We start from the raw sequence: 17,978 nt of genomic DNA, 5'->3' as shown, positions 1-17,978 counted from the left end.
GAGAATTTGTGCTTGCTTCTGCTTGGGCATTAGGTAGTGTGTGAGACGCAGGGCTTTGGATGTAGTTGTACTGGCCCGAGGAGTCACAGGTTGTTCTAGAGGAGAGGAGAGTCACTGCCAAATGACATGAGGTATAGGAAGAGGTGTCCATGTGATGAGTAAGAAAATAAGTCATTAGGACGGTACTAAACTCCCCCCAGAGGGAGTGCTATTTCCATCCTTAGCGCTCTGCTCCTCCAGGAAGCCTTCTAGGATGGCACCCCTTCCCCACAGACCCCTGAAGACTGAATGGACCAGGTCCCCCAGTGGTTTCTCCTAGGCCTGTCTCCGGATCCTGGTTTTGCCCAGGGGTGAAGGGAGGCCAGGGAGGTACAGTAACTTCAGGAGGAAGCCTCAGAAGTGACTGCTGCCTGTCCTGGGACCTGGGTGTGAGTTCCCAGGTGGAGGGGACTGGACCCCACCAGCTCCAAGGTTCAGAGCAGAGAGCAAAGCACCCACATAATTCCACCTGGAATTATGATGGAGACAATCCACATTCTGGCTGGGTTTTCTCTGCTGGGAGGTGACTTATTTTTCTTTCCTGAAGTCTCACAAAGGGTATACTCCTCTTGAGAGTCCTTGAATCAGTGTGAGGGTCCGAGGTTCACCTCCTCACTCTGCATGATCCAAGTTGGTCTCTCTGGTTCTTTGTGTGATAGAAGCATTGACCTTCAGGACAAACCAAGCCTGTTTGTTTGGTCTTGCTTTTTGGGTGGTTTTGGGTTTTATTTTTCATTTACTGTCTACAGACCTGGTTTTAGCTCACTCTTCCTATTTTGCCCCTTGAACCCGTATTTTCGTTTGAGCTCAGCAATACTTTTATTTTTCCCAGTTTTATTGTGATATAATTGACATATAATATTGTATAAGTTTAAGGTGCAGAATATAATTTGATATATGTATACTGTGAAATGATTGCCATGCTAAGTTTAATTAACATCCATCACCTTATTTAGTTACAGAGATTTTTTTTCCTTGTGATGAGAACCCTTAAGATTTACTCTCTTAGCAGTATACAAATACTGTATTATAAATCTTTCACATATACAATACAGTATTGTTAATTGTATGTACAACAATGTAAGTTCTACATACCCGGAACTTATTTATAACTCAAAGTTTATACCTTTTGACCACCTTCACCCATTTCTCCCACCCTCAGCCCCTCCCTCTGGCAACTAATAGTCTCTATGTTTCTGTGTTGTGTTTCTATGTTCTTTTTAGATTCCACGTATCATTGAGATCAAAGAGTATTTGTCTTTTTCTGCCTGACTGATTTTACTTAGCATTATGCCTTCAAGGTCCATCCTTATTGTCACAAACTGACAGAATTTCCTTCTTGTTTTCTTTTTGCCACGCCATGCAGCAGGCAGGATCTTAGTTCCCTGACCAAGAATAGAACCTATGTCCCCTGCCGTGGAAGTGCATAGTGTTCATTGCTAGACTACCAGGCAAGTCCCCCTTCTTTTTAATGGCTGAATAATACTCAACTGCATATATATACCATGTCTGCTTTATCCATTTATCCATTGGTGAACACTTAAATTGTTTCCATCTCTTGGCTATTGTAAATAATTCAACTATACTTTAAAGAGTATGTTTATTATAATTAATCCAGAATTTAGTATTCTCAGGGGAGGATTTTCATAATTGCAATCCATAATCTTACCAGAAGAGCAACCCCCACCTGTGTACTGATCTATTCATTTTTCATACCTCACCTAATTCCAAAATTATCTTAGGTGGCCTATAGATAGTGGTATGGTGGAGTCATCTTGTACTGCCTTCTGAGAAATTTATTGTTAAACTTTTAAGAATCTTGCAAGCCATCTGTTAAATACAGCCATCATTAAAAATTAAATTATATAAACTTACAATTAAATAAATTATTAAAAATAAATGTAATAAATACTCAAATTTATCACTTTCTAATTATGTTTCACTGTTACTTATACTGTTGAAGTTATTTATGTCCATCATATCTGCATGGTGAAAATGCTACAGAAACGTGTCCTAATTCACATCTCCTCCTAAATCCACGTTTGACAGCCTGTATCTTGAAATTGGCCATGGTGGGAGTATTTACACCAGGGAAATGGGTACACATTACAAATCAACTCTTCATTTATTTCTTTATTGATTGTCTAAATTTCATATAGTGATGAAGAGAATGATAACAGTGCAGAGTAAATACTAAAAGTGTGTCATATCCACAGCAGTTACATTCTGAATAGCACAAAAAGTTGAGGAAATAACTCTTCCAGCATTTGGAAGTAATTAACGAATTTAGCAAAAAAGTTGCTTACCTGGGGAAGAGTGAGTGGATTTCTGACATATGACATAGATCTTTGTTGTTTCACTTTTGTCTTCCTTGTTAAAGTAAATGGAAATATCAACCAACATTCATGTCTAAACTATTCTTATTTATTGATTGCAACCACAGGTTGGCTGTGGATAAAGGATTTGACAAAAATGAACAAAAGCATTCTATGAGAATCAATTGGCTGCTTGGAATTTACAATAAGCATTGTGTATTTTACTATTATTTGTTTACTGTGTATTGTACATCTTTTATAGCAGCACATTTGTAATATACATGTACATTATTTTCAGAGAATCAGGTGTGGAACATTCACCAGCACATCTCTGCGTACAGGGACATATATAGATCCACTAAGGTAAGATTTGAAGTAGATGAGAAAGATAAAAGGAACAGCAAGGAGAAGGCCTCACTAGAGCTGGAGATGATGCTGACAGACAATTTCATATTATGGAGGGCAGACATGGGACATGGTGGGCTGCAGGTTTGCCTCTAAGCTTCCCAGCATATCTTATTAATATATAAAGGGAAATTTGATTGTGTACCAATTTTTCAGTGTTTGGGTCAGAAATTGTGGCATTTCTCCTAAGCTAAATCTGGATGGAATTTTACTCTGAGGGTGTGTGTAGAGGAACAATGTGTTTTTCTAAATATGAATAATATCCTTAAAGCAAACCTCACTGAGAGTCAAAGGAATACTTCTGGGAGAGCCCCTCTCTGAAGGCTGGACACTTCTTGCCAAAGTGCATTTCTGTAAGATACACTATTGAGGTATTTGTGGATGAAATCATAAGAACTCTGGGACTTGTTTTAAAATTCTCCACAAAACAAAGGAATAAACAAACATCTGTTGAAGTGAATAATTGAAGCAAAAAGAATGAAATACTGATAAATATTGAAGCTGGATGATGGGCAGTTGGGGATTCATTGAACTCTTATCTGTACTTTGAAACAAGACTGAATCTTATTAACACAGTCTGTTATAACAGCTCCTCCTCCCTTCTCCCCTGAATACCTTATCTCCATTCTCCCTCCTTGCTATTCCTGTGGTAGAACAACTGGTTCTTCTGTCCTTCCCACATTGTGGATTTGCCTGTTGCTACCCCATGGTGACAAAAAATATTACCTAACAGAAATCCATTAAACTTAGAAATTATCCTACAGGAATGAGACAGGTCAGGGATGTTTTAATGAAAACAGAAGGGAAGAGAGATGAGCCATCTGACCCAAAGAAAGGAATTGCAGTAACAGGGGCACAGCCCACAGGGAAGGTGAGGAAAGTGGGGGCTGAAAAACAGAGGATCCACAAAGAGAAGCACTGGAGATAACCTTTGCCTGCTGATGATTTCTGAGTTCTTTGTCTTCTAGCACCTCCCCTTCCTCACCCTGCCACCTCAACCCTCAGGCAGAGTGGTGGGGCAGGGGCAGCAGGGGAGGAAGGTGTCAGGGTCATTTGCCTCATTCTGGTTGCACTGTTGAGCTAAAACTTAAGGGATTTGAAAAAAATTATTTTTCTTGAACCACATGCTTTTTAAGGAAAAAAAAAGACAAATATATTTAAAATCAAATCAGTTTTGAAGGGGCAGCATCTTTATCATCTCCCATCCTTGGTATTTATTTCACATTCAGATAAATAGAAAACTACTTGCAAAAAGGCAAATTACACCTAGATTTACCTACAGGTGGCATTTCATGCCATGACTTAATGATACTTCATCAACGCGAGCTTTTCTGGGCTCACTGATTAGTTCTTGCAATATGGAAAGTGCCTTACCATAATTTTTCATTAGTTCACAGATTGTACCATTTGGAACCATGTAAAGTAGCTAATGTTTTGGTGGTTTTCAAAAACACTGTATAACCAAGAAATTCAAGCGCCACATGCCAGTGACTTTGGGACCATTTAGACATCTGAGATATGACTGATTAAAGGTTAGTTGTGACAGTATTATGATATTTTAGAATCTTTGAAATGTATGAGCGCTTATTTAACTAATGATGATGAACATCAGCCCCAGGCCCGTCCTCTGGCTCTGCTGCAGCCAGAAGCTGTGGTTCCTTGCCCAGGCTCACTCGCTGCAAGCCCTGCCCCTCAGGCTCTTCTGTCTGCTGAGGCAATGCCTCTGCTGTCCAGGCCTCACAGAGGAGCCTTCCTCATGCTCTCCAGGAATAACTGATAGCAATCTGCACCCGGGAGATGCTTGACAACTGAGAATATTGATCTTCCTAGAGAATTGCCTGGAGGGTTTGTCTGACCTATCCGTGGGTCTTACCTAGTTTCTAAAAAAAATGAAATGCAACAGGATTAAATAGAATGGGAAACCATCAGAGCATGTGATAAAGATAAGTATTATCTTATGAAAGCTTTGTTTCAATTATTTATGTGGGTATATGTGTACTGAGACATAATGTGAAATGTATTTTTAAATGTGATTCAAGTCAAAAGGTCTTGAAGAGTGCTGCTCTCAGAATGTGTAATTTACCACTGGAGCAAACCAGACTAGTAAGAAGCTATTGCTTGGACACATCACAGTGGCTCTGAAAGAGTGCTTAAACATTTCCATAACAAGTTTAAAACAATGCACACCTTTCCTCTCATACCTTTACCTTTCTGAGATATATGTGAGCTTAGTGAATTCCTCTGTTCAGGTAACAAGAGTTAGCATATATTCAGTAGTCATTCCATCCACAAACATTTACTGAGACTGTTCCAGGCACTAAGAATATAATGATGGGGCAAAAAATGGACAAGAATCCCTATTTTAGTGAAACTTGTATTTAAAAGTAGAGGACAAGGCAGACTATAAGCAAGGTCAATCAGTGAAATAGAAAATGTTAAATGGTTATAAATGCCAGGGCCAAAAAGTGAATCCTCCTTTGGGAGGATTTGGGGGATACATTCTCAATTTTTATGCATAACATATTACTACAAACTTAGCCAGTTAGAACAACATATGTTTATTATCTTACAGTTTCTATGGGTTGAGGAGTCTGGACATGGCTTCACTGGGTCCTCTGCCCAATGTCTTTCAGGACTGCAGTCAGCATGCCACCTGGGCCGAAGTCTCATTTGAAGAATTAACTGGAGAATCATCTTCTTGCAAGCTCATTCAGGTTGTTGGCAGAACTTAATTCCTTACAGTTGTATTTTTGATGGCTCTCCACTGGAGCCCACTTTCAGATCCTAGAGGCATCCCAGTTCCACTGGCCCTCTCAGTATATGGCAGCTGACTTCTTCATGTCAGCAAGGAAGCACTCTCGCTCTAGTTTCCTAAGATGGTGTCTTTTATCATGTAATATAAATATGGGGTGACAGCCCATCACCTTGCTATATATTGTAACCTAATCAGGGAAGTGACATCCCATTACCTTTGCTCTGTTTTATTAGTTAGAAGCAAATAACAGATTGTGCTCTCACCCAAGGGGAGAGGGATTCTAGATGTGGCTCATTAGAGGTCACCTTAGGGAATATCCAGACCCAGTGGGGTTGCAGTTTTAGACAGGGTGGCCAGAGAAGGCATCCCTGAGAGGTACTATTTGGGTAAGGACCTGGGAAGGAGAGGAAGAAAGTCATGTGACTATCCTGGGGAAGACCATCTTCCCAAGAGGAAAAAACAAATGCAAGTTTTTGAGGAACATCCCTTCCATTTTGAGACAAAACAGCTTATGTGCCAATGAGAAAGATCAAAGTGAGGGACAAATGGACGCTGCAGGGGAAAAAGAATTGCTGGAGAATCACCTATGAGTAAGCAAGAGGAATCTAGTGCAGAAGTCACGGGGTTGACATTTGCTAGTAGTAAAGACAAATTCCTGATAAAAAGTCTTGAAGGCAGAGTAAGTGGGCACATGTACAAGTGTAGACATGGTGATGGGAATGTCTGCTTTCTCACTGAACTAAGAAACAAAGACCTCTGCTGAGAGTGAGGATTAGGGAGGTGTTAGCCATCTGAGGGGGAATAAGAAGATAGGAAATAGTCATCCATGAGAATGGGGTTAGAAATGGGTCCTTCTAGGGAATGGGGAATGTCAGTCTGTTCACTTGACAGCAAACAAGGCCCACCTGATCTTACTGCTTATGAATTTAAGGAGAGACCATTCACCACGGTGGGGTGTCTTTCACTGACCACAGTCAGTATGTGTGGAGATAGGCAATATATATGCAGAAAACTAGATTGAACAGAGTTGTGGTTTAGGTAAGTGAATGCACAGAAGCAGAGAGGGGCAAGGTGCAAGGGAGGAGTATGGTGAGTGATCGTGGAGTTTAAACTAGGTCAGATCCAGCTGGCAGGAAGTCAGTAAGGATATAGTTGAATTGAACAACACTGTTATCAACTGAATCTAGTTCATGTTTATACAGTTCTCTACCTCACAACAGCAGAATAATCATTCTCTTCATGCTCATATGCATGATAAAACACATTCTGGGTCATAAAATATACCTTAACAAATTCAAAAGAGTAGAAATCCTACAAAGTCTGTTCTCAGCCACATGGAATTAAACTAGAAATCAGTAACAGTAAGAAAGCTGAAAAATCTCAAAATCTTTGGAGATTAAACATCACACTTTTAAATAACATATGGGTCAAAATGAAGCCACGGGAAAAATTTTAAAAGAATATTTTCAAGTAAATAAAAATACAACATCAAAAATTATGGAATGCAATAAAAGCAGGGCTTGGAAATTTGTGGCAATGAATTCATGTATTAGAAATGAATTATTGAGCCAGTTGACATGAGTTTTAAGACTAAACATTTTATAGAGGAGGATGGAGAGGTGCTGAAAGTGACATGAGATGTAAGAAAGACACTTAACCCTCAAAGAACAAGAGAAATGGGAGAGAAAACTGCCCAGTTGGGAGCCTGCAGGGGAAGCGGAGTCCCACGGGGAAGGTAGGTTCCAGTGACCACAAAGATTCAGAAAAGTTCAGAGAAGAAATTAAGGCTGTGGACATTCTGCTGATGATTTCAAAGGGCTCTGTGAAAGGGCTTCAGGGAAGGGCATCAGAAAAAGGAGTGTCAGAAAGGGGTGGGGTAAGGGTTTGAGGGTTAAAGGACACCCAACCAAAGCAAAGTTAAGGGGCATGATGAGTTGGGACAAGTTGTCCTGATGCTGCAAGAAGGAAGTTGTAGGGGTCTCCTGGGGACGCATGGAAATTCTCTTGTCACACAACATTGAGGCTGGTGGTAGAGTGGCATCATTCTGGGTGCTCAAGTCTCTTGTGACTCTTGCCGATGGAAACCTGCAGAGGGCACTCTTCCTGAGCAGGGGAAACCATCCATTCCTGAATCCCCCAGAAAGAGCATGGGGAACCTTAGTCAAAGAGGGTTATTATAGGGAAATTCAGGGAAGTAAGAAAGACAGGCAGCTAGACTTGCTAGTTAGAAGACTGTGGTACATTTACTTATCATGTGTTAAAATTTGTGACCATGCTGACTGAGATTTTAATTATTTGTGAGATTGCAGTTATTTGTGACTGCTAATTTTAGTGTTTAATCTTTTTGGAGAAGGAAATGGCAACCCACTCCAGTATTCTTGCCTGGAGAATCCCAGGAATGGCAGAGCCTGGTGGGCTGCCGTCTGTGGGGTCGCACAGAGTCGGACACGACTGAAGCGACTTAGCAGCAGCAATCTTTTTGTAAAACAGTTGTTCATATCTCTGTTTTTACTGTTAGGACTCTAACATTGCTCATTCTCATTTCATGTTTTGAATTAAAATTCTGAGGATATCCAGTCATCTCCACCAGCTAATCCACCCATTCCTTTCTTTCTGTCTCCCTTCCTCCCTCCCTGTGCCTTTCCATCCCTGCTCCCATCATTGCATCCAGTCTTTCATTTATTTGTTCATTTAGCAAGTATTTATAACATCCCAAACTATTATAATACTATATGTCAATTATACCTCAAAAAAAGAAGCTTCTTTCAAGAAACAAAAAACTCAGGTATTTATGGAGCATTTGAAGATCCCCTGGAGAAGGGAATGGCAGTCCACTCCAGTATTCTTGCCTGGAGAATTCCATGGACAGAGGAGCCTGGCAGGCTACAGTCCATGGGGTCGCAGAGTTGGACACGATTGAGCGACTAACACTTTCTTTCACTTTAATATGTTTCAGAAACTGTTTTAGGAGACTAAAGTGATGACAGCAGATAAAGCTTACATATTTATGCAAATAAGCAAAAAAGGTGTCTGAGAAGTGCTATGCTGCTGCTAAGTCGCTTCAGTCATGTCTGGAGACAAATAAAACAGAGGGAGAAGGAGAAGGAACACTGAGAGAGAGGGAGAGATCAGGAAAGAGCTCTCTGATAGTGACATTTGAGCTAAGGCCCTGAGGGAAGTGAGGGAGGAAGGCATGCAGAAAACCACAGGAAGAGCATCCTGAGCAAAGGAAAAAGAAACTATTTCAGGAAGAACAAGGGAGCCAGTGTAGCTGGAGTGAAGTGACAGGGAGAGTGGAAGGAAGTGAAGCCAGGTAGGTGTGCATGTGGAGAGAGGGTGGTAGGTGCTGACCGTGAGCAGAAGAGTGAGAGTCTGACTTGTTTTATTTACAGTAGTAGAATTTTACTCAGGTTCACAAGTGATTAATTTTCTTTCTAAAAGTCTAAACAGAAATCCTATTCATATATAATTTTTTGAATTCACATACAGTAAAATTCACCCTTTTTAGGATCCGCAGGAACACTGTGCTTGCAGAGAACAAAATCCATGGATGCTGAGGTTCCTTATATTTACATATAACCTACGCAAATCCTCTCATGTACTTTAAACCATCTCTGATTTCTTGTAATACCTAATACAGTGTAAATGCTGTGTAAATAGTTGCTAGGATGCTGCAAATTCAAGTTTTGTTGTTTTAGAACTTTGTCAAAAAAATTTTTCCCCTGAATCTGAGATCCAAGGTTGGTTGAATTTGTGGACGTGGAACCTGAGGATATGGACGTCAGACTACATAGTTCTGTGAGTTTTGACAAACACATGTAGTCACGTGACTGTCACCACAGTCTAGATGTAGACCAGTTTCCCCACTCAGAGTGCACTGGGGCCCCTTTGTGGTCAACACGGCCCTCACCTGCAGTCCCTGGCACCACTGTTCTCTTTTCTGGCCTTTTAGCTTTGTCTTCAGAGTTATGTCTGTAGGGCGTCATCTAAATGAAATTATGTATCATGTAGCCTGTGCTAGATATGTGTATATTTATGTGGCTGCGCTGGATCCTAGTTGCAGCAGGCGGGATCTTCAGTCTTCAGCACGCAGAACACCCCCTGTAGTGGACACACACAGCCCTGACCGCTGGACTGCTGGGGATGCCCTAGTCGCCTTTACTGCTGAGTAGGAGGCCAGTGTGTGCATGTGCCTCCGTGTGTTTATCTAGTCACAAGTTTAGGGACATTCGAGTTGTTCCCAATTTTAGATGAATAAGAAATAAAGCTACTATAAAAATTCACATACTAGCTTTTGTGTGAACATAGATTTTCATTTCACTTGGATAGTTGCCTTAGAGTGGGATTTCAGAGTCAGATGACAAGCATATTTTAACTGTATAAGAAACTATCATACTGTTTTCCAAAGTGGTTGTCTCGTTTTGCACTCCCACTACCAATGCATGTCACTTGTAAAATTTTAGTCATTTTAGGTGGTATGTAGTGATGTCTCCTGTGGTTGTAAGTAGCATTTCCCTAGTGACTAATAATGTTGGGCATTATTTTTATGTAATTATTTGCCTTCTATATATCTTCTTTGATGAAATGTCTTTACAGATATTTCATGCCTTTGATGAATTGCTATTGAATTTTCAGAATTTTTAAAAATGTATTTAGGATATAACTTCTTTATCAAATTTTTGTTTTGCAGATATTTTCTACCAGTATTTGACTCTCCTTTTTCCTATTTTTTTTTTAAATAGGGTCTTTTGAATAGCAGATGTTTCCAATTTTTACTTAAGTCCAGTTATCAGATTTTAGGTTTTACATTTAGGTCTGTGATCTATTTTGAGTTAAATTCTATGCAGTGTGAGGCATGCATCAAGGAACATATATATATTTCTTGAAAAGACTATTCTGTCTTCTTTGAATTGCCATTTAGGCTTATGTATAGTTGTGTTTATGAGCTCTTAGCTGTTCCATCGATCTGCATATATTTGCCAGGATCTCACAGTCTTGATTACTGTAGCTCCATTGTTCTCAAGTGGGAACAGTTTTGCTTCCCTCTCACCCTGCACCCCAGGCTATCTGGCAATGTATGGGGACAGTTTTGGTTGTCATAATTGGTGGGTGGAGGTCAGGGATGTTCAGTCAGTTCAGTCGCTCAGTCGTGTCTGACTCTCCGCGACCCCATGAATTGCAGCATGCCAGGCCTCTCTGTCCATCACCAACTCCCGGAGTCCACCCAAACCCATGTCCATCGAGTCGGTGATGCCATCCAACCATCTCATCCTCTGTCGTCCCCTTCTCCTCCCGCCCCCAATCCTACCCAGCATCAGGGTCTTCTCCAATGAGTCAACCCTTCGCATGAGGTGGCCAAAGTATTGGAGTTTCAGCTTCAACTTCAGACCTTCCAATGAACACCCAGGATTGATCTCTTTTAGGATGGATTGATTGGATCTCCTTGCAGTCCAAGGGACCCTCAAGAGTCTTCTCCAACACCACAGTTCAAAAGCATCAATTCTGCGGTGCTCAGCTTTCTTCACAGTCCAACTCTCACATCCATACATGACCACTGGAAAAACCATAGCCTTGACTAGACGGACTTTTGTTGGCAAAGTAATGTCTCTGCTTTTAAATATGCTATCTAGGTTGGCCATAACCTTCCTTCCAAGGAGTAAGCGTCTTTTAATTTCATGGCTGCAGTCACCATCAGCAGTGATTCTGGAGCCCAAAAGAATAAAGTCTGACACTGTTTCCACTGTTTCCCCATCTATTTCCCATGGAGTGATGGGACCAGATGCCATGATCTTAGTTTTCTGAACATTGAGCTTTAAGCCAACTTTTTCACTCTCCTCCTTCACCTTCATCAAGAGGCTCTTTAGTTCTTCTTCACTCTCTGCCATAAGGGTGGTGTCATCCGCATATCTGAGGTTATTGATATTTCTTATGGCAATCTTGATTCCAGCTTGTGTTTCTTCCAGCCCAGCGTTTCTCATGATGTACTCTGCATATAAGTTAAATAAGCAGGGTGACAATATACAGCCTTGACGTACTCCTTTTCCTATTTGGAACCAGTCTGTTGTTCCATGTCCAGTTCTAACTGTTCCTTCCTGACCTGCATACAGGTTTCTCAAGAGACGGGTCAGATGGTCAGGTATTCCCATCTCTTTCAGAATTTTCCACAGTTTATTGTGATCCACACAGTCAAAGGCTTTGGCATAGTCAATAAAGCAGAAATAGATGATTTTCTGGAACTCTCTTGCTTTTTCGATAATCCAGCGGGTATTGGCAATTTGATCTCTGGTTCCTCTGCCTTTTCTAAAACCAGCTTGAACATCTGGAAGTTCTCGGTTCACGTATTGCTGAAGCCTGGCTTGGAGAATTTTGAGCATTACTTTACTAGCATGTGAGATGAGTGCAATTGTGCGGTAGTTAGAGCATTCTTTGGCATTGCCTTTCTTTGGGATTGGAACGAAAACTGACCTTTTCCAGTCCTGTGGCCACTGCTGAGTTTTCCAGATTTGCTGGCATATCGAGTGCAGCACTTTCACAGCATCACCTTTGAGGATTTGAAATAGCTCAACTGGAATTCCATCACCTCCACTAGCTTTGTTCGTAGTGATGCTTTCTCTGGCCCACTTGACTTCACATTCCAGGATGTCTGGCTCTAGGTGAGTGATCACACCATCGTGATTATCTGGGTCGTGAAGATCTTTTTTGTACAGTTCTTCTGTGTATTCTTGCCACCTCTTCTTAATATCTTCTGCTTCTGTTAGGTCCATACTAATCATCATATAATCCACAGGACAGCCTCCCACAGCAAAGTATCCAGCCCCAAAGGTTTGTCTTGTCGAGTTGAGACACTCTGTGTAGTTTTACAGTGAGTCTTGAAATAAGATATTGTGACCCAAACAAGAGCCATTTTGGAGGAGTGAGGAGAATAATATGAACATATGAGGATGCTGTGAGGATAAAACTGGACAGTGTATGTAAAAGTGCTGGCCACACAGCTTATGCTAATTAAATGCTAATTTCCTTATCTTTTGTTACTGCTCCTGAGCTTGACCAAGTTTTCTCCCCTTTGCAATCCCTTCAGTGTGACTTCTGCACTTGTCCAGGGCCTACTTATTCGATTTTGAGACTCTTACTGTGACAGGCACTGTTAACAGAGTCCTGCCTGTTTCTCCCCTGCACACTTATGTCGTGTGTGCCCTGGTGTGGGGCCTGATATTTGTTGTCAGAGCAGTGTTTCTTCCCCTTTGGCCACCTGCTCACTAAGGAGGTGTCATGGTGAGATCATGGCTTAAGATCTTCTCCTGGCAGATTTCAAGTGTACAATGCAGTATTAGCAGCTATTCTTGCTTCCTTTGTGAGGGTGGTTCATCCTGGTGCTGAACGGTCTGATGTACTGGACAAGAAGGTGAAAGCCTCAGGCTCTCCTGTTCTGGGAGGGCCCTTCTGGGCCAGATTGCCAAAGATTAATGACCTTGCTGATGACTTTCTCTGGCCTTATGCTGATCCTGTGCTGCATGGCAACCCTGACTGGGCAAGCCTTTGGCCAGGATGGACCTCAGAGCATTTGCTACACTTGTTCCAATCTGAAAATTTCCCCATGTATGACATTCATTTAACTATTCATTCTTTCATTTAAATGTGACATTTATGGTGCTGTGTTCAAGGATTATAAGGAAGGAGATAGAAATGGTTCCTGTCCTCACAGAGTTTACACTTTGGACAAGAGGCGTTAAGTAGCTTAATAAATACTCTGTAAAGTTTGTGAAATGAACTATAGTCAGTTCTCCATACTGTTTATATAATGTGAATTAGTTTACATTTTGTCTGTGCTGCTTTTATGCTAGAATGGCAGAGCTGAGTGATTGCAGCAGTCACAGAATGGCCTACATAGTTCATAATATTTATTATGTGGCACTTGATAGGAAAAGTTTGCTGACCCCTAGTTGGATACCTTAGATGTGTTCAGAAGATAAGGTCACTCAGGGATGCCCTCTGAGTTAAGGGTGAGGAGGGAAGCAGCACTGATGGAAACCACATGTGGTCACAGACTCTGATAGATACAAAGCCTTGCAGGGGCATCTTCTTGTCCAGTACGTTGGTCCACTTAGCACCAGACTGGGCCACCTTCACACTGAAGGCTGCATGGTGACTGTAGTTAATGATACAGAATTGTATACTTAAAACTTGTTGGAAGTAGATCTGGGTATTCTTACCACATGCAGACATTAGCATCGTGAGGGGATGGATGTGTTCATTAACTTGAATCACTGATAATGTGTATGTATGTCAAATCATCTTGTTTTACGCTTTCAATATTTACACTTTTATTTGCTACTTTGTCCTTAATAAAGATGGGAGAAAAAAAATTCATAAAAAACCCAAAAGAAAGCTGAGAAAATTCCCCTGTCACTTTATTCCAAGACAGTTTCTAGGAGAGAGGAAGACACTTCTTTCTACTCATGGAAAAAAACACAAAAAGTACTCTGAGTCAGAAATGTCTGTCTACCAAAATCCGTCCTCCTAGTTCCATAGTGTGGAGTGGTAGCTGTCCAGTCAGGAACTGCATTTCCCAGAGTCCTTTGTATCTAGTGTACCCATGTGACTAGTTCTGACCAATGGGTTGGGAATGGGAGTGACCTGTCATTTGCAGGCTGGGATTCTTAATGAAATGCTCCCTTGCAAGTGCTCTGTCCCCTTCAGCTATCTGGATATAGAGGGCTCTGAGGTTCTAGGGCAGGACTTCTGAAACTTCTGTGTGTTTGAGTCACCTGTCTCTGGAGATCTTAAAGCACAGGGCAGGTACAGTAGGGCCAGGGCAGGGTCTGAGATCTTGCATTTTTAACAAGCTTCTAGGAGATGGCAGTGCTGTTGGTGCTTAGACTTTCATTCTGTGGTGGAGCCATAAAATCAAAGGAACCTCTCTCTGAATCACTAAATAAGAAAAATCTCCTTTACTCAGCAACTCCTGATCTGTTACCTGAGAAATAAGCCTTTGCAGAGAGGTATGGGCGTGTGGGCATGCTCAGTCATGTCCCACTCTTTGCAACCCCTATGGACTCTAGCCTGCCAGGCTCCTCTGTCCATGGAATTTTCCAGGCAATACTAGAAAATACTGGTTGCCATTTAGGGGATCTTCCTGACCCAGGGGTCGACCCCGTGCCTTCTGTGTCTTGTGCATTGCAGGCAGGTTATTTACTGCTGAGTCACAAGGGAAGCCCATTTTAAAATCTGCCAAAGTCTTATACCATTAGCTCATTGACAATAGCAGTGGTTAAGGGAACAAAAAAAAAAATCTGGGTTTTATATTTGTTGACTTGGATTAAAAACAGAGAGTGAAAATGTTTGGGATGAGTTGTGAATGATCTGCCTCATCCGGTGGGAAGGTTAGTAGAGAGCAGACCATAAGGGTCTTTGACCCTGAGAAGTCTCAGTGCAGGGAGTTGAGGTAGAGTCTCTTAAGCAAGGGACCAGCAGTTGAGTGCCAGGGCCCTGGTGCAGGTTGCAGGGCACAGGTTGGCTGGAGGAGCCCAGCCAAAAGTGTGGTCACTCAAAGGCTGCTTGACACCAGTGACAGAAGCCTGGGCAGGGAGGCAGATGGGATACATGCTATCTGATACATGATACATGCTATCGGATACATGTTATTGGGAAGTGTTGCAGAGGGAGTCCAGACCTGCTCCAAGGTCAAAACCCACAGGAGCCTTTTGCCTCCTTGCAGTGAACATTCACAGTGGGGAGGCCAAGTTCATCTGAGGAACCTTGACCAGCTGGACCCAGCGTGCTAGAATTCAGCCAAGGATGCTAGTGGGAAATCTCTCCCCTGGTTCTGAGCAAGAAAGGCTGGAACAAGAAGGCCTGCCCTATCACTGTTGGTATGGTCCTGACCTTACCTTCTTGAAATAAAGCCAGAATTAGGTCTTCTCAAGGCCTGCTGGCTTTGGGACAGAGCTGGGCCTGAGCAGGAACAGGAGGAAGTCAAGGGAAAATAATTACTGGTTTTGGATAAAGCACCTGGGTGGGTTGCAGAAGCTAGCCTTCATCCTATCTGGTATTCAGGTAACATCAAGCCTTTCTGTCAGAATTGTGTTGAAATAGCAGCAAACCTGAGAAGAATTGCAAACTGTCCACTTTGACTAGTCAGGGTCACTTACCATGTTGAAAACCATTTTTATTCAAGGGAAACTATAGTGGATTTAGACATGAGACCAGTTGTTTTTTTGTTTTTTTTTAATTATCTGATGTTTAATAAATACTCACCGAGCGCCTATTGTATGTTAGGCACCATGAAGATTAATTGTAGAAATCCAAGATGAATTTTCATACCTTGATGATAGAGAATAGAGCAGATTATAAGAATGTGAATCTGTCTACTGATTAGATACCTGCCCAGGAAAGCTCTTGAAAGAGTTGAAACACCCTAGGAAGGCCTTCTGGGTCCTTCCAGAAAGGCTGGCGACTGCCTCATCTTGGGGCTGGGAGAGGCTGAGCTCCGGTTCAGCAGCCTGTGAGGGCTGCAGCCTCCAGCAGAGGATGGAAGGGAAGGAAGAGAGGCAGGAAGCATAAAGGTGGTCTCTACCCCAGCTCCGGGTTCTGTAGGGGGATCCACATCGTGTCAGGTCGTCCTTCCAGTGAAACCCATCAGTGCCTCTTGCTGCCTGGTGTGGAGGCCCACATCCTGGCCAGGGCCTGTTAGGCCTGTGAAATCTTCACCCCATGGCCCCCCAGCCTTCTGCAGGCCAGATTTTGATATCCTCTGCCCCCAGGTGACGGGCTGCCATCAGGTCTCAGATTTGTAGCTTGGCCCCCATGCCCTTCTCTTCTCAGGTGGCTGAACCGCTCCCGTTTGCCCAGGACTCGAGGTGGGGAGGGTGTTGCTGGGATGCCCACTCAACAGTTTTGAAACCAGGACCATCCTTGTCAAACTGGGAGAAGTTGTCACCTTCTTCCCCGAGGCCTGGACCCCCCACGCTGTTCCTGTCGTGACATCTGCACACACTGAACCAGTCCCTGGCTGTTTTCTTAGGAGAAGCCCTGGGTATACCCCTCCTGGCCTCATGGGGCCTCCTGCTTGCCCACTCTGGCTCCTTCACTTCTCCTTTGTAGCTCTTATTACAACTGCAAGTAACATAACTAGTTGTGGAATTAGCTTCCTGATATTTAAAGCCTGCACTTCTCTTACAGGTGGGTAGTGCCTGTCTGGTTTAAAGTTATAGTCTCGGCCCTCTGCACAGCACCTGCCACATGACTGACACTGATAAACATCTGCTGAATGAGAATTCCGGAGCACCACTGCAAACCATTACATATCTCTCAGCTGGTAAGAGCAACAGCTTAAAAATGTGTATGTTCATTGTATACGTACTCTGTGCTTGAGTCAGAGTCCCTGGCTATTTCTTGGCTCCCTTAACAGGTGCTCAGGTCTCCTTATTTCTCTCCTGGAGGATGTCAGTGCCTGCCAGCACATCTCCTGTCTCCTCTGCACCTGGACAGGGCTGCCAGGGCCTCCTCCCAGAACTGAGTGCTGACTTCATCTTTGCTCAGAAAGCTCTAATGACGCTCGACTGCTCATAATAGCATTTGTGATCTGCTTGCCCCTACTTCTGTTTATTCTTCTGCCTCTCTCTCTGTGTCTGTCAGTCTCGGTCAAAATAAACAATTCATTGTTTCTCTAACGTACCTTCAAGTTTCTTAACTCTGACTTCCCTCATGCTGTTCTATCCCTTATCCCTCCCTTACCTTTTGAAATCCTACCCATCCTCCAAAGCCCACTAATACACCCCTTGTCCAGGGTCACTTCTAACTGCCTCCAACCATTTCTGCATTCTGTAGAAACAGACATTCCCACTGTGTTAACTGTCTTGATCTTCTAACCAGAGATTATAGGCAACTTGAGAACAAGGGCTGTGTTCTGTGCATCTGTAATGCTTTATAGATAGTAGGTACTCAACACTATTCAAAAATGTTTGTTAAATTATGTTAAGTAGGTTTAACTTCATGCTCCTTTTGTTTCATGTAGCCCGTAAAATAATTTATAAAAATTCTAGATCTGATTTCATTTTTAAGTTGACATCTATGTTTTTTTCACAAATTTAAATATTGAAAGGATATATTTTTTTATATATGCTTTAAATGTATCTTATTTAAACCTTGTAGTTGTAGATTTGACTCATTTAACTTATGGAAAATACCTGCTTTATAATCTAACTGGCAAAGCTAGTCCTTTTGGTCAAGTCAGACAAACAGCCAAACCACACATTCAATCAGAAAAAAAGTCTGACTTTATTTTAAAATTTAGATAAACATGGGTGCTAACTCTTAGATAGGAACCCTACGGGGCTCTTCAATTGAAGGAAGGCATTGCCCATGTAAGTGATGCTCTCTACTTTGCTCTCCTGACTCCCAAAGGCTGCTTTCTCCAGTTGTCACTTTAATGCCCTAGAGGTTTTACACTTCAGGGGGATGAACAG

At 42.3% G+C, this 17,978-nt stretch overlaps 1 protein-coding gene across 7 annotated transcripts in view; it reads left to right on the top strand.

Annotated features, from left to right (window-relative positions):
• The window catches only part of PHTF2 (putative homeodomain transcription factor 2), a 199,719-nt gene that overhangs the window by 161,294 nt on the left and 20,447 nt on the right, over positions 1–17,978 (top strand). For 3 of the 7 annotated variants that reach the window (XR_014067197.1, XR_014067195.1, XR_014067196.1), the window contains exons 21-25: positions 1,409–1,490; positions 2,653–2,717; positions 4,150–4,291; positions 5,393–5,473; positions 16,693–16,828. The gene's annotated coding sequence lies outside the window, so the exon portion shown is untranslated. Of the gene's footprint in view, positions 1–1,405; positions 1,491–2,652; positions 2,718–4,149; positions 4,292–5,392; positions 5,474–16,692; positions 16,829–17,978 lie in introns of all 7 variants that reach the window. The other 4 variants (XR_014067192.1, XR_014067194.1, XR_014067191.1 and 1 more) reach the window with 3 other exon arrangements.

Source organism: Giraffa tippelskirchi, chromosome 10 (assembly GCF_054371585.1).
Source record: "Giraffa tippelskirchi isolate mGirTip1 chromosome 10, T2T-mGirTip1v1.2.pri, whole genome shotgun sequence".
NCBI lineage: Eukaryota > Metazoa > Chordata > Mammalia > Artiodactyla > Giraffidae > Giraffa > Giraffa tippelskirchi.
The sequence above is the reverse complement of the archived record's forward strand: the minus strand, read 5'-3'. Positions and strand labels throughout refer to the sequence as shown.